The sequence below is a fragment of the Hemitrygon akajei genome, chromosome 4 (assembly GCF_048418815.1).
Source record: "Hemitrygon akajei chromosome 4, sHemAka1.3, whole genome shotgun sequence".
In the NCBI taxonomy this organism is placed as follows: Eukaryota; Metazoa; Chordata; class Chondrichthyes; order Myliobatiformes; family Dasyatidae; genus Hemitrygon; species Hemitrygon akajei.
Window position 1 is genome coordinate 135,724 of NC_133127.1, and position 13,396 is coordinate 149,119.

At 45.0% G+C, this 13,396-nt stretch overlaps 1 protein-coding gene across 1 annotated transcript in view; it reads left to right on the plus strand.

The window, feature by feature from the left end:
- Nucleotides 1–13,396, plus strand: part of LOC140725861 (F-box only protein 41-like) — a gene marked incomplete at its 5' end in the record, with an annotated part of 371,488 nt that overhangs the window by 129,082 nt on the left and 229,010 nt on the right. The window lies entirely within an intron of this gene.

Genomic DNA, 13,396 nt, shown 5'->3' on the forward strand with positions numbered 1-13,396 from the left:
GACTAAAGAGTAAGACTCCAGAGATAAGGACAACAAAGGGGTGGTCGTGTTATGTGGAAGTTGTGTAACATCTTGGTGAGGCCAAATTTAGAGTATTGTGTGGGAGAGAATATCAATAAGCTTGAAAGATGCAGAGAAAATTTACACAGATGTTACATAGAAACATAGAAAACCTACAGCACAATACAGGCCCTTCAGCCCACAAAGCTGTGCCAAACATGTCCTTACCTTAGAAATTACCTAAGGTTACCCATAGCCCTCTATTTTTCTAAGTTCCATGTACCTATCCAGGAGTCTCTTAAAAGATCCTATCATATCTGCCTCCACCACCATCACTAGCAGACCATTCCACACACTCACCACTCTCTAAACATAAAAAAACTTAGCCCTGACATCTCCTCTGTACCTACTTCCAAGCATCTTAAAACTGTCCCCTCTCATGCTAGCCATTTCAGCTCTGGGAAAAAGCCTCTGACTATCCACATGCTCAATGCCTTTCATCATCTTATACACCTCTATCAGGTCACCTCTCATCCTCCGTCACTCCAAGGCTGGGACTTGAGGACCTGAGTTAAAGGGGTATATTGGGTAGGTTGGACTTTATACCCTGGAACGGAGGTTAATGTGGAAAGATTTGATAGAAATATACATAATTATGAAGGATTCATATTAACTATATAACCATTACAGCACGGAAACAGGCCATCTCGGTCCTTCTAGTCCGTGCCGAATGCTTACTCTCACCTAGTCCTACTGACCTGCACTCAGCCCATAACCCTCCATTCCTTTCCTGTCCATATACCTATCCAATTGTACTTTAAATGACAATACTGAACCTGCCTCTAGCACTTCTACTGGAAGCTCATTCCACACAGCTACCACTCTCTGAGTAACGAAATTCCCCCTTGTGTTACCCTTAAACTTTTGCCCCCTAACTCTCAACTCATGTCCTTTTGTTTGAATCTCCCCTACTCACAATGAAAAAAGCCTATCCACGTCAACTCTACCTATTCCCTCATGATTTTAAGTACCTCTATCAAGTCCCCCCTCAACCTTCTACGCTCCAAAGAATAAAGACCTAACTTGTTCAACTTTCCCTGTAACTTAGGTGCTGAAACCCAGGTAACATTCTAGTAAATCTTCTCTGTACTCTCTCTATTTTGTTGACATCTTTCCTATAATTCGGTGACCAGAACTGTACACAATACTCCAAATTCGGCCTTACCAATGCCTTGTGCAATTTTAACATTACATCCCAACTCCTATACTCAATGCTCTGATTTATAAAGGCCAACATACCAAAAGCTTTCTTCACCACCCAATCCACATGAGATTCCACCTTCAGGGAACTATGCACCATTATTCCTAAATCACTCTGTTCTAATGCATTCTTCAATGCCCTACCATTTACCATGTATGTCCTATTTGGATTATTCCTACCAAAATGTAGCACCTCACATTTATCAGCATTAAACTCCATCTGCCGTCGTTCAGCCCACTCTTCTAACTGGCCTAAATCTCTCTGCAAGCTTAGAAAACCTACTTTATTATCCACAACGCCACCCATCTTAGTATCATCTGCATACTTACTAATCCAATTTACCACCCCATCATCCAGATCATTAATGTATATGACAAACAACATTGGACCCAGTACAGATCCCTGAGGCACACCACTAGTCACTGTTCTCCAACCTGACAAACAGTTATCCACCACTACTCTCTGGCATCTCCCATCCAGCCACTGTTGAATCCATTTTACTAATTCAATGTTAATACCTAACGATTGAACCTTCCTAACTAACATTGCGTGTGGAACCTAGCCAAAGGCCTTACTGAAGTCCATATAGACAACATCCGCTGCTTTACCATCGTCATTGTCAACTTTCCTCATAAGCTCTTCAACCAATTCAATAAGATTTGTCAAACATGACCTTCCAAGCACAAATCCATGTTGACTGTTCCTAATCAGACCCTGTCTATCCAGATAATTATTTATACCATCTCTAAGAATACTTTCCATTAATTTGCCCACCACTGACGTGAAACCGACAGGCCTATAATTGCTAGGTTTACTCTTAGAACCCTTTTTAAACAATGGAACCACATGAGCAATATGCCAATCCTCTGGCACCTTCCCTGTTTCTAATGACATTTGAAATATTTCTGTCAGAGCCCCTACTATTTCTACACTATCGTCCCTCAAGGTCCTAGGGAATATCCTGTCAGGACCTGGAAGTTTATCCACTTTTATATTCCTTAAAAGCTCCAGTACTTCCTCCTCTTTAATCATCATAGTTTCTATAACTTCCCTACTTATTTCCCTTACCTTACACAATTCAATATCCTTCTCCTCAGTGAATACCGAAGAGAAGAAATTGTTCAAATTCTCCCCCATCTCTTTCGGCTCCATACATTGCTGTCCACTCTGATTCTCTAAGGGACCAATTTTATCCCTCACTATCCTTTTGCTGTTAATATAACTGTAGAAACCCTTCGGATTTATTTTCACCTTACTTGCCAAAGCAACCTCGTATCTCCTTTTAGCTTTTCTAATTTCTTTCTTAAGATTCTTCTTATGTTCTTCATATTCCTCATTTACTCCATGCTGTCTATATTTATTGTAGATATCTCTCTTTTTCCTAACCAAGTTTCCAATATCCATTGAAAACCATGGCTCTCTCAAACTTTTAACCTTTCCTTTCAAGCTAATAGTTGCCTAACTATTGTGGCCTAACTAGAGTTTTATAGAGCTGCATCATTACATCACATCTCTTAAACTCTATCCCTCGACTTATGAAAGCTAACACCCCATAGCTTTCTTAACTACCCTATCTACCTGTGAGGCAACTTTCAGGGATCTGTGGACATGTACCCCCAGATCCCTCTGCTCCTCCACACTACCAAGTATCTTGCCATTTACTATGTACTCTGCCTTGGAGTTTGTCCTTCCAAAGTGTACCACCTCACACTTCTCTAGGTTGAACTCCATCTGCCACTGCTCAGCCCACTTCTGCATCCTATCAATGTCTCCCTGCAATCTTCGACAATCCTCTACACTATCTACAACACCAGCAACCTTTGTGTCGTCTGCAAACTTGTCAACCCACCCTTCTACCCCCACATCCAGGTCGTTAATAAAAATCACAAAAAGTAGAGGTCCCAGAACAGATCCTTGTGGGACACCACTAGTTACAACCCTCCAATCTGAATGTACTCCCTCCACCACAACCCTCTGCCTTCTCTAGGCAAGCCAATTCTGAATCCACCTGGCCAAACTTCCCTGGATCCCATGCCTTCTGACTTTCTGAATAAGCCTACCGTGTGGAACCTTGTCAAGTGCCTTACTAAAATCCATGTAGATCACATCCACTGCACTACCCTCATCTATATGCCTGGTCACCTCCTCAAAGAACTCTATCAGGCTTGTTAGGAACGATCTGCCCTTCACAAAGCCATGCTGACAGTCCCTGATCAGACCATGATTCTCTAAATGCCCATAGATCCAATCTCTAAGAATCTTTTTCAACAGCTTTCCCACCACAGATGTCAGGCTCACTGGTCTATAATTACCTGGACTATCCCTACTACCTTTTTTGAACAAGGGGACAACATTCGCCTCCCTCCAATCCTCCGGTACCATTCCTGTGGGCAACAAGGACATAAAGATCCTAGCCAGAGGCTCAGGAATCTCTTCCCTCGCCTCATGGAGCAGCCTGGGGAATATTCCGTCAGGCCCCGGGGAATTATCCGGCCTAATGTATTTTAACAACTCCAACACCTCCTCTCCCTTAATATCAACATGCTCCAGAACATCTACCTCACTCATATTGTCCTCACCATCATCAAGTTCCCTCTCATTGGTGAATACCGAAGAGAAGTATTTATTGAGGACCTCGCTCACTTCCTCAGCCTCCAGGCACATCTTCCCACTTTTATCTCTAATCGGTCCTACCTTTACTCCTGTTATCCTTTTGGTCTTCACATAATTGAAGAATGCCTCGGGGTTTTCCTTTATCCTACTCGCCAAGGCCTTCTCATGCCCCCTTCTTGCTCTTCTCAGCCCCTTCTTAAGCTCCTTTCTTGCTACCTTATATTCCTCAATAGACCCATCTGATCCTTGCTTCCTAAACCTCATGTATGCTACCTTCTTCCACCTGACTAGATTTTCCACCTCACTTCTCACCCATGGTTCTTTCACCCTACCATTCTTTATCTTCCTCACCGGGACAGATTTATCCCTAACATCCTGCAAAAGATCCTTAAACATCGACCACATCTCCATAGTATATTTCCCTGCAAAAACATCATCCCAATTCACAGCCGCAAGTTCTAGCCTTATTGCCTCATAATTTGCCCTTCCCCAATTAAAAATTTTCTTGTCCTCTCTGATTCTATCCTTTTCCATGATAATGCTAAAGACGTGGGAGCGGTGATCACTGTCCCCCAGATGCTCACCCACTGACAGATCTGTGACCTGACCCGGTTCGTTACCTAATACTAGATCATGAATGGCATTCCCCCTAGTCGGCCTGTCAACATACTGTGACAGGGATCCATCCTGGACACACTTAACAAACTCTGCCCCATCTAAACCCTTGGAACTAAACAAGTGTCAATCAATATTAGGGAAGTTAAAGTCACCCATGATAACAACCCTGTTATTTTTGCACCTTTCCAAAATCTGCCTCCCAATCTGCTCCTCGGTATCTCTGCTGCTACCAGGGGGCCTATAGAATACCCCCAGTAGAGTAACTGCTCCCTTCCTGTTCCTGACTTCTACCCATACTGACTCAAAAGAGGATCCTGCTACATTACCCACCCTTTCTATAGCTGTAATAGTATCCCTGACTAGTAATGCCACCCCTCCTCCCCTTTATCCCTCCCTCTATCCCTTTTAAAGCACTGAAATCCAGGAATATTGAGAATCCATTCCTGCCCTGGTGCCAGCCAAGTCTCCATAATGGCCACTATAATAATTCCATGTATGTTTCCAAGCTCTCAGTTCATCACCTTTGTTCCTGATGCTTCTTCCATTGAAGTACACACACTTTAGCCCTTCTACCTTACTACCTTTACACCCTTTATTCTGCTTCTTTTTCATCAAAGCCTCTCTATATGTTACATCAGGCTTTACTCCATGCACTTCTTTCACTGCTCTATTGCTCTGGGTCCCATCCCCCTTGCAAATTAGTTTAAACCCTCCCGAACCATGCTAGCAAACCTACCTGCAAGGATATTGATAGATAGATAGATAGATAGATAGATAGATAGATAGATAGATAGATAGATACTTTATTCATCCCCATGGGGAAATTCAACCTCTTTTTCCAATGTCCCATACACTTGTTGTAGCAAAAACTAATTTCATACAATACTTAACTCAGTAAAAATATGATATGCATCTAAATCACTAACTCAAAAAGCATTAATAATAGCTTTAAAAAAAGTTCTTAAGTCCTGGCGGTTGAATTGTAAAGCCTAATGGCATTGGGGAGTATTGACCTCTTCATCCTGTCTGAGGAGCATTGCATCGATAGTAACCTGTCGCTGAAACTGCTTCTCTGTCTCTGGATGGTGCTATGTAGAGGATGATCAGGGTTTTCCATAATTGACCGTAGCCTACTCAGCGCCCTTCGCTCAGCTACCGATGTTAAACTCTCCAGTACTTTGCCCACGACAGAGCCCGCCTTCCTTACCAGCTTATTAAGACGTGAGGCGTCCCTCTTCTTAATGCTTCCTCCCCAACACGCCACCACAAAGAAGAGGGCGCTCTCCACAACTGACCTATAGAACATCTTCAGCATCTCACTACAGACATTGAATGACGCCAACCTTCTAAGGAAGTACAGTCGACTCTGTGCCTTCCTGCACAAGGCATCTGTGTTGGCAGTCCAGTCTAGCTTCTCGTCTAACTGTACTCCCAGATACTTGTAGGTCTTAACCTGCTCCACACATTCTCCATTAATAATCACTGGCTCCATATGAGGCCTAGATCTCCTAAAGTCCACCACCATCTCCTTAGTCTTGGTGATATTGAGACGCAGGTAGTTTGAGTTGCACCATATCACAAAGTCCTGTATCAGTTTCCTATACTCCTCCTCCTGTCCATTCCTGACACACCCCACTATGGCCGTGTCATCAGCGAACTTCTGCACATGGCAGGACTCCGAGTTATATTGGAAGTCTGATGTGTACAGGGTGAACAGGACCGGAGAGAGTACGGTTCCCTGCGGCGCTCCTGTGCTGCTGACCACCGTGTCAGACCTACAGTCTCCCAACCGCACATACTGAGGTCTATCTGTCAAGTAGTCCACTATCCAATCCACCATGTGAGAGTCTACTCCCATCTCCGTTAGTTTGTGCCTTAAGATCTTGGGCTGGATGGTGTTAAAGGCACTAGAGAAGTCAAGGAATGTAATCCTCACAGCACAACTGACCCCATCTAGGTGAGTGAGTGATTTGTGCAGCAAATACGTGATAGCATCCTCCACTCCCACCTTCTCCTTATACGCAAACTGAAGCGGATCCCGGGCGTGCCTGGTTTGTGGCCTCAGATTCTGTATTATCAGCCGCTCCATGGTCTTCATCACGTGCGACGTCAAGGCAACAGGTCTGAAGTCATTCGCTTTGCACCGCATCCGGTGATGATCTTCATCCCATCCCACACCTCCTTCATGCTTTTTTTCTGCAGCTTTTGTTCTAGCTTCCTCCTATACTGCTCCTTTGTCCCCCTTATCTGTACTCTGAGTTCCTTCTGAACTCTTTTAAGCTCCAACCGATCACCATCTTTAAAGGCCCTCTTCTTCTGGTTTAGGAGGCCTTTGATGTGACTAATGATCCAGGGCTTATTATTGGGATAGCAGCGAACAGTTCTAACAGGAACAACGGCATCCACACAAAAATTAATATAGTCTGTTGTGCATTCAGTGACCTCCTCAACGCCCCCACAGAGCCCCCCTTGCAGTACATCCCAGTTAGTAGTACCGAAGCAGTCTCTCAGGGCCTGTTCAGCTTCAGGAGTCCACTTTCTAAAAGATCGTGTGGTAGTGGGATGCCTCATCACAATTGATTTATATCTGGGCTGTAACAAAACCAGGTTGTGATCAGCTTTCCCCAATGAAGGCAGTGGGGATGCACTATATGCATCCTCTACGTTTGCATACAGCAGGTCAATAGTCCTATTACCCCTGGTGTAACAATCCACGTACTGGGAGAAAGCAGGTAGTGTCTTGTCCAAAGTCACATGGTTGAAGTCCCCTGTAATTAACACCAGTGCCTCAGGGTGTTGTGTCTGAAGCCTAGCAACAGCGGAGCTGATGACGTCACACGCTACCGTTGCGTCGGCACGCGGCGGGACATACACATTCACCACAATGACGCTTGCGAATTCTCGAGGCAGGTAATATGGCCTCATACTCACGGCGATCAGCTCAATATCTCTTTCACAAACGGAGATCTTTGTACTCACATGCCCGGGGTTACACCATCTTACGTTAACGTAGACAGCGAGTCCCCCTCCTTTCTTCTTCCCACACTTTTTGGCATCTCTGTCAAATCTTACCGTAGTAAAACCAGGTAATTCTACATTTACATCCGGGATGTTAGCCGTCAGCCATGTTTCGGAAAAACACATTAAACTGCATTCCTTGTATGCTTTAACATTCCTTACTAATGAGGCTAGCTCATCCAATTTATTTGGCAGCGAGTTCACGTTCCCCATAATGACCGAAGGAACAGCGGGTTTATAACGCTTCTTCATCTCCGTCCACTTATCCCTGCGCAGTTTTCCAGCCCTGGAGCCACGGAACCTCCGTTTAATTTCGTTCGGGATCTGGATCTGGTGCGCAACACTGACTTGCACCTTTCTCAGCGCAAGTAGCTGGTTTCTCGAATACACCTTTCTCTCCATCTCAATATTAAATAAATACTAAACATAACACTATGACTAAAAAGAAACAACCTAAAAAAGAATGATCAATTTATCAAATCTCGGGAGCAGCTGGAAAAGGCTGCCGCTCAGGTCGGTGCCGGAAGTGCCACCATTGCTCCCCCTCGAGTTCAGGTGCAACCCATCCAATCTGTACAGGTCCCACCTTCCCCAGAAGAGATCCCAGTAATCCAAAAATCTAAAACCCTGCACCCTGCACCAACTCCTCAGCCACACATTCAACTGTGTACTGTGTCCAGTTCTAGTTGCCTCACTATAGGAAGGATGTGGAAGCATTGGAAAGGGTACAGAGGAGATTTACCAGGATGCTGCCTGGTTTAGAGAGTATGGATTATGATCAGAGATAAAGGAAGCTAGGGCTTTACTCTTTGGAGAGAAGGAGGATGAGAGGAGACATGATAGAGGTGTACAAGATATTAAGAGGAATAGACAGAGTGGACAGCCAGCGCCTCTTTCCCAGGGCACCACTGCTCAGTACAAGAGGACAGGGCTTTAAGTTAAGGGGAGTGAAGTTCAAGGGGGATATTAGAGGAAGGTTTTTCACTCAGAGAGTGGTTGGTGCGTGGAATGCAGTGCCTGAGTCAGTGGTGGAGGCAGATACACCAGTGAAATTTAAGAGACTACTAGACAGGTATATGGAGGAATTTAAGGTGGGGGGTTATATGTGAGGCAGGGTTTGAGGGTGAGCACAACATTGTGGGCCGAAGGGTCTGTAATGTGCTGTACTATTCTATGTTCTATGTTCTATAATAGGAACATATAGATTCTGTACCCTCAAAATTTCACCTTTAAATAACCTCCATTTCTCTATTACATCCTTCCCTTAAAACAAATTGTCCCAATCCACTCCTTCTAAATCCTTTCGCATCTCCTCAAAGTTAGCCTTTCTCCAATCAAAAATCTCAACCCTGGGTCCAGTCCTATCCTTCTCCATAATTATATTGAAAATAATGGCATCGTGATCACTGGACCTGAAGTGCTCCCCAACACATACCTCCATCACCTGACCTATTTTATTCCCTAACAGAAGATCCAACACTGTCCCTTCTCTAGTTGGTGCCTCTATGTATTGCTGCAAAAAACTATCCTGCACACATTTTACAAACTCCAACCCTTCCATCCCTTTTAGAGTGTGAGCTTCCCAGTCTATGTGTGGAAAATTAAAATCTCCCATAATTACAACCCTCTGCTTACTACAAATATCTGCTATCTCCTCGCAAATTTGCTTCTCCAATTCTCGCTCCCCATTAGGTGGTCTATAATTAACCCCTATAAGTGTTACTACACCTTTCCCATTCCTCAATTCCAGCCAAATAGCCTCCCTAGACGAGCCCTCTAATCTATCCTGCCAGAGCACCGCTGTAATATTTTCTCTGACAAGCAACGCAACACCTCCCCCTTTTGTCCCTCCGATTCTATCACACCTGAAGCAACGAAATCCAAGAATGTTTAGTTGCCAATCACACCCCTCCTGCAACCATGTTTCACTAATAGCTACAACATCATATTTCCAGGTATCAATCCATGCTCTAAGCTCATCCACCTTTCTTACAATGCTCCTAGCATTAAAATAAATGCATTTAAGAAATTCTCCACCTCTTCCTCTCTGTTTATCTCTAATAGTACAAAGAACTTTACTGTCTTCTTTTTCTTCCTTCTCCCATACATCTGTTCCTACACTCTGGTTCCTCTCCCCCCTCGTATCTAGTTTAAATCCTCTGGAGCCTCTCTAGCAAACCTACCTGCAAGAATATTTGTCCTCCTCCAGTTCTGATGTAAACCATCTTGCCGGAACAGGTCCCACCTTCCCTGGAAAACTGCCCAATTATCTATAAATCTGAAGCCCTCCCTCCTGCACCATGTCTTCAGCCACGTGTTGATCTGCACTATCTTACTATTTCTAAACCCACCTGCACGTGGCACTGGTAGTAATCCTGAGATTGCTATCCTGGAGGTCCTGTCCTTTAACTTGGCACCTAGCTCCCTAAACTCACCTTTCAGGACTTCCTCACTCTTTCTACCCCTGTCATTTGTCCCTACATGGACCACGACATCTGGCTGCTCACCGTCCCTCTTGAGAATACTGAGAACTCAATCCGAGATACCGCCACCCTGGCACCAGGGAGGCAACAGACCATTCGGGTTTCTCAATCTCTTCCACAGAACCTCCTATCTAACCCCCTATCGAATCCCCTATCACTACTGCTCTCCTCTTTTCCCTCCTTCCTTTCTGAGCTGAGGGTCCAGTCTTGGTGCCAGAGACACAACCACTGCAACTTGTCCCTGATAGGTCATCCCCACCAACAGTATCCAAAACAGTATACTTATTGTTGATGGGAATGGCCACAGGGGTGCTCTGCTCTTCCTGTCTATTCCCCTTCTCTCTCCTGACAGTCACCCAACTACCTGTCTCCTGATTCCTAGGGGTGACTTTCTCCCTGAAACTCCTGTCTATTTCTGCCTCTGCCTCTGCCTCCCCAATGATCCAAAGAATTTTGAGTGAAATTCTGAGTGAAGCTTTTACACTCAGGTTGGCGAGACTAGAACTAGAGGTCATGGGTTTAGGGTGAAGGATGAAATAGTTAAGGGAACCTGAGGACAAAGTGGTGTTTTCAGGTCCGTTTACTGTTGTCGAGACATAGAAAAGTACAGCACAGAAATTGGCCCTTCAGCCCATCTAGTCCATGCTGAACCATTTATGCTGCCTGCTCCCATCGACCTGCACCAGAACCATAGCCCTCTGTACCTCTACCAACCATGTACCATCCAAACTTCTCTTGAACGTTGAAAACAAACTCACACACATCATTTGTGCTGGCAGCAATCCCATGACTCTCTGAGTGAAGAGCTTTCTCCTCATGTTCCCTTCAAACCTTTCACCTTTCACCCTTAACCCGTGACCTCTGATTGTATTTTCATCCAACCTCAGTGGAATAAAGTCCCAACCTATTCAATCTTTTGTTATAACTGAAACCCTGTGGTTTCCTTGGCTGTGTGAATCTAGGGAAGACAACCTCCGGCCCTCCCAAGCTCGTGAGATTGAGCTGCTCTCCCACCCCAAACCCCTGTTTGTATGGATGCTGTGGTATATGACTTTCCACTACATAGGGCATAGCCGCCTAGCGGTCAGCCAATTTAAGCTTCCCAGGTAGCCCCAAATTGATTATGAGGACTCAGTCTCCGGACATGAAGTGGGAGAACCTAAACTTTGATCATGCCTCCTCTTATTTCCTTGATTCTTCTTGGTAGTCATGACCTCAGCTAATTCATTAGCCCTTTTCAGCTCCCTTCTCACATCTGAAGTACAGTATGTGTCTGATAAGTCTTCGGTGGTAGATCTTCCTCACCAGTCCCAAAAAAGAGGTCGATGGGCAACCTCACCTCGCGCCCAAACATCAGATAATATGGCGAGTACCCGTTAGCTTCATTTTATGTACAGTTGTATCAGTGGACAAGATGTCCAATATGTTGACTTCACTTGTTCTTTTTGCTGTTCTCCAAGGTTCCAAGTGTGTCTAAAATGGTCTGATTAAACCTCTCAGGCCGGGGATCACCCTGTGGGTGATAAGGCATAGTCCTCGACTTCTTGACTCCAAGCATACTCAGTAGCTCATGTATGAGTCTACCTTCGAAATCCCATCCCTGATCACTATGTATCCACCTGGGGAGCCCATAATAAATGAAATACTTCTCCTATAACACTTTGGGCTCCGTGGACACCCTCTGATCCTTGGTAGGGAAGGCTTGTGCATAGCTGGTGTAGTGATCCGTAAGTTCCCACGGGCAGAAGTTCCCACATGCTTCAAACAGGCAATAATTATACCAGTGCCTAAGAAGAATAATGTGAGCTGCCTTAATGACTACCATGCAGTAGCACTCACATCGACAGTGATGAAATGCTTTGAGAGAATGTTCATGACTAGACTGAACTCCTGCCTCAGCAAGGACCTGTACCCATTGCAATTTGCCTGTCGCCACAATAGGGGGAAGAACATGTTGGACATGTTGAACACGTTGAACATGTTGCAACACTGTGTGTCAGACAGAGTGGTCAGCATCACTGGGGCTCCACAGGGGACTGTCCTGTCTTCCTTTCTCTTCACCATCTACACTTCGGACTTCAACTACTGCACAGAGTCTTGCCACCTTCAGAAGTTTTCTGATGACTCTGCCATAGTTGGATGCATCAGCAAGGGAGATGAGGCTGAGAACAGGGCTACGGTGGGAAACTTTGTCATATGGTGTGAGCAGAATCATCTGCAGCTTAAAGTGAAAAAGACTAAGGAGCTGGTGGTGGACCTGAGGAGGGCTAAGGCACCGGTGACCCCTGTTTCCATCCAAGGAGTCAGTGTGGACATGGTGGAGGATTACAAATACCTGGGGATACGGATTGACAATAAACTGGACTGGTCAAAGAACACTGAAGATGTCTCCAAGAAGTTCAGAGCCGTCTCTACTTCCTGAGGAGACTGAGGTCCTTTAACATCTGCCAGACGATGCTGAGTGTGTTCTACGAGTCTTTGGTGGCCAGTGCTATCATGTTTGCTGTTGTGTGCTGGGGCAGCAGCTGAGGGTAGCAGACACCAACAGAATCAACAAACTCATTCGTAAGGCCAGTGATGTTGTGGGGGTGAAACTGGACTCTCTGATGGTGGTGTCTGAAAAGAGGATGTTGTCCAAGTTGCATGCCATCTTGGACAATGTCTCCCATCCACTCCATAATGTACTGGTCAGGCACAGGAGTACGTTCAGCCAGAGACTCATTCCACCGAGATGCAACACTGAGCGTCATAGGAAGTCATTCCTGCCTATGGCCATCAAACTTTACAACTCCTCCCTCGGAGTGTCAGACACCATGAGCCAATAGGCTGGTCCTGGACTTATTTCCACTTGGCATGATTTACTTACTATTATTTAATTATTTATGGTTTTATATTGCTATATTTCTTCACTATTCTTGGTTGGTGCGGCTGTAACGAAACCCAATTACCCTCAGGTTCAATAAAGTATGTCTGTCTGTCTGTCTGACCTGGTTTACACAAACATCCCCGCGGAGCCCCGCCGCCACCTCGGTTACTCAGACCACATCTCTGTTATGCTAATCCCAGCATATAGGCGCTCCAGACCGGTTCAGAAGCAGGTGAAAATCTGGCCAGCAGGAGCCATCTCTGCTCTTCAAGACTGCTTTGAGCACACTGACTGGCACATGTTCAGGGAGGCTGCAACTGATGGCAACTCTACCGACTTAGAGGAGTACCCGGATCTGGGCCATACCTTCCAAATATCTGGACCTAACTTGCACTACCTTACTTTCCCTTTTCTATTTTCTAATTATGATATATAATTTAAATTTTTTATTATATTTACTTGGATTTGTACTTCAGGGAGCACAAAGCACAGAATCAAATATCGCTGTGATGATTGTACGCTCTAATATCAATTGTT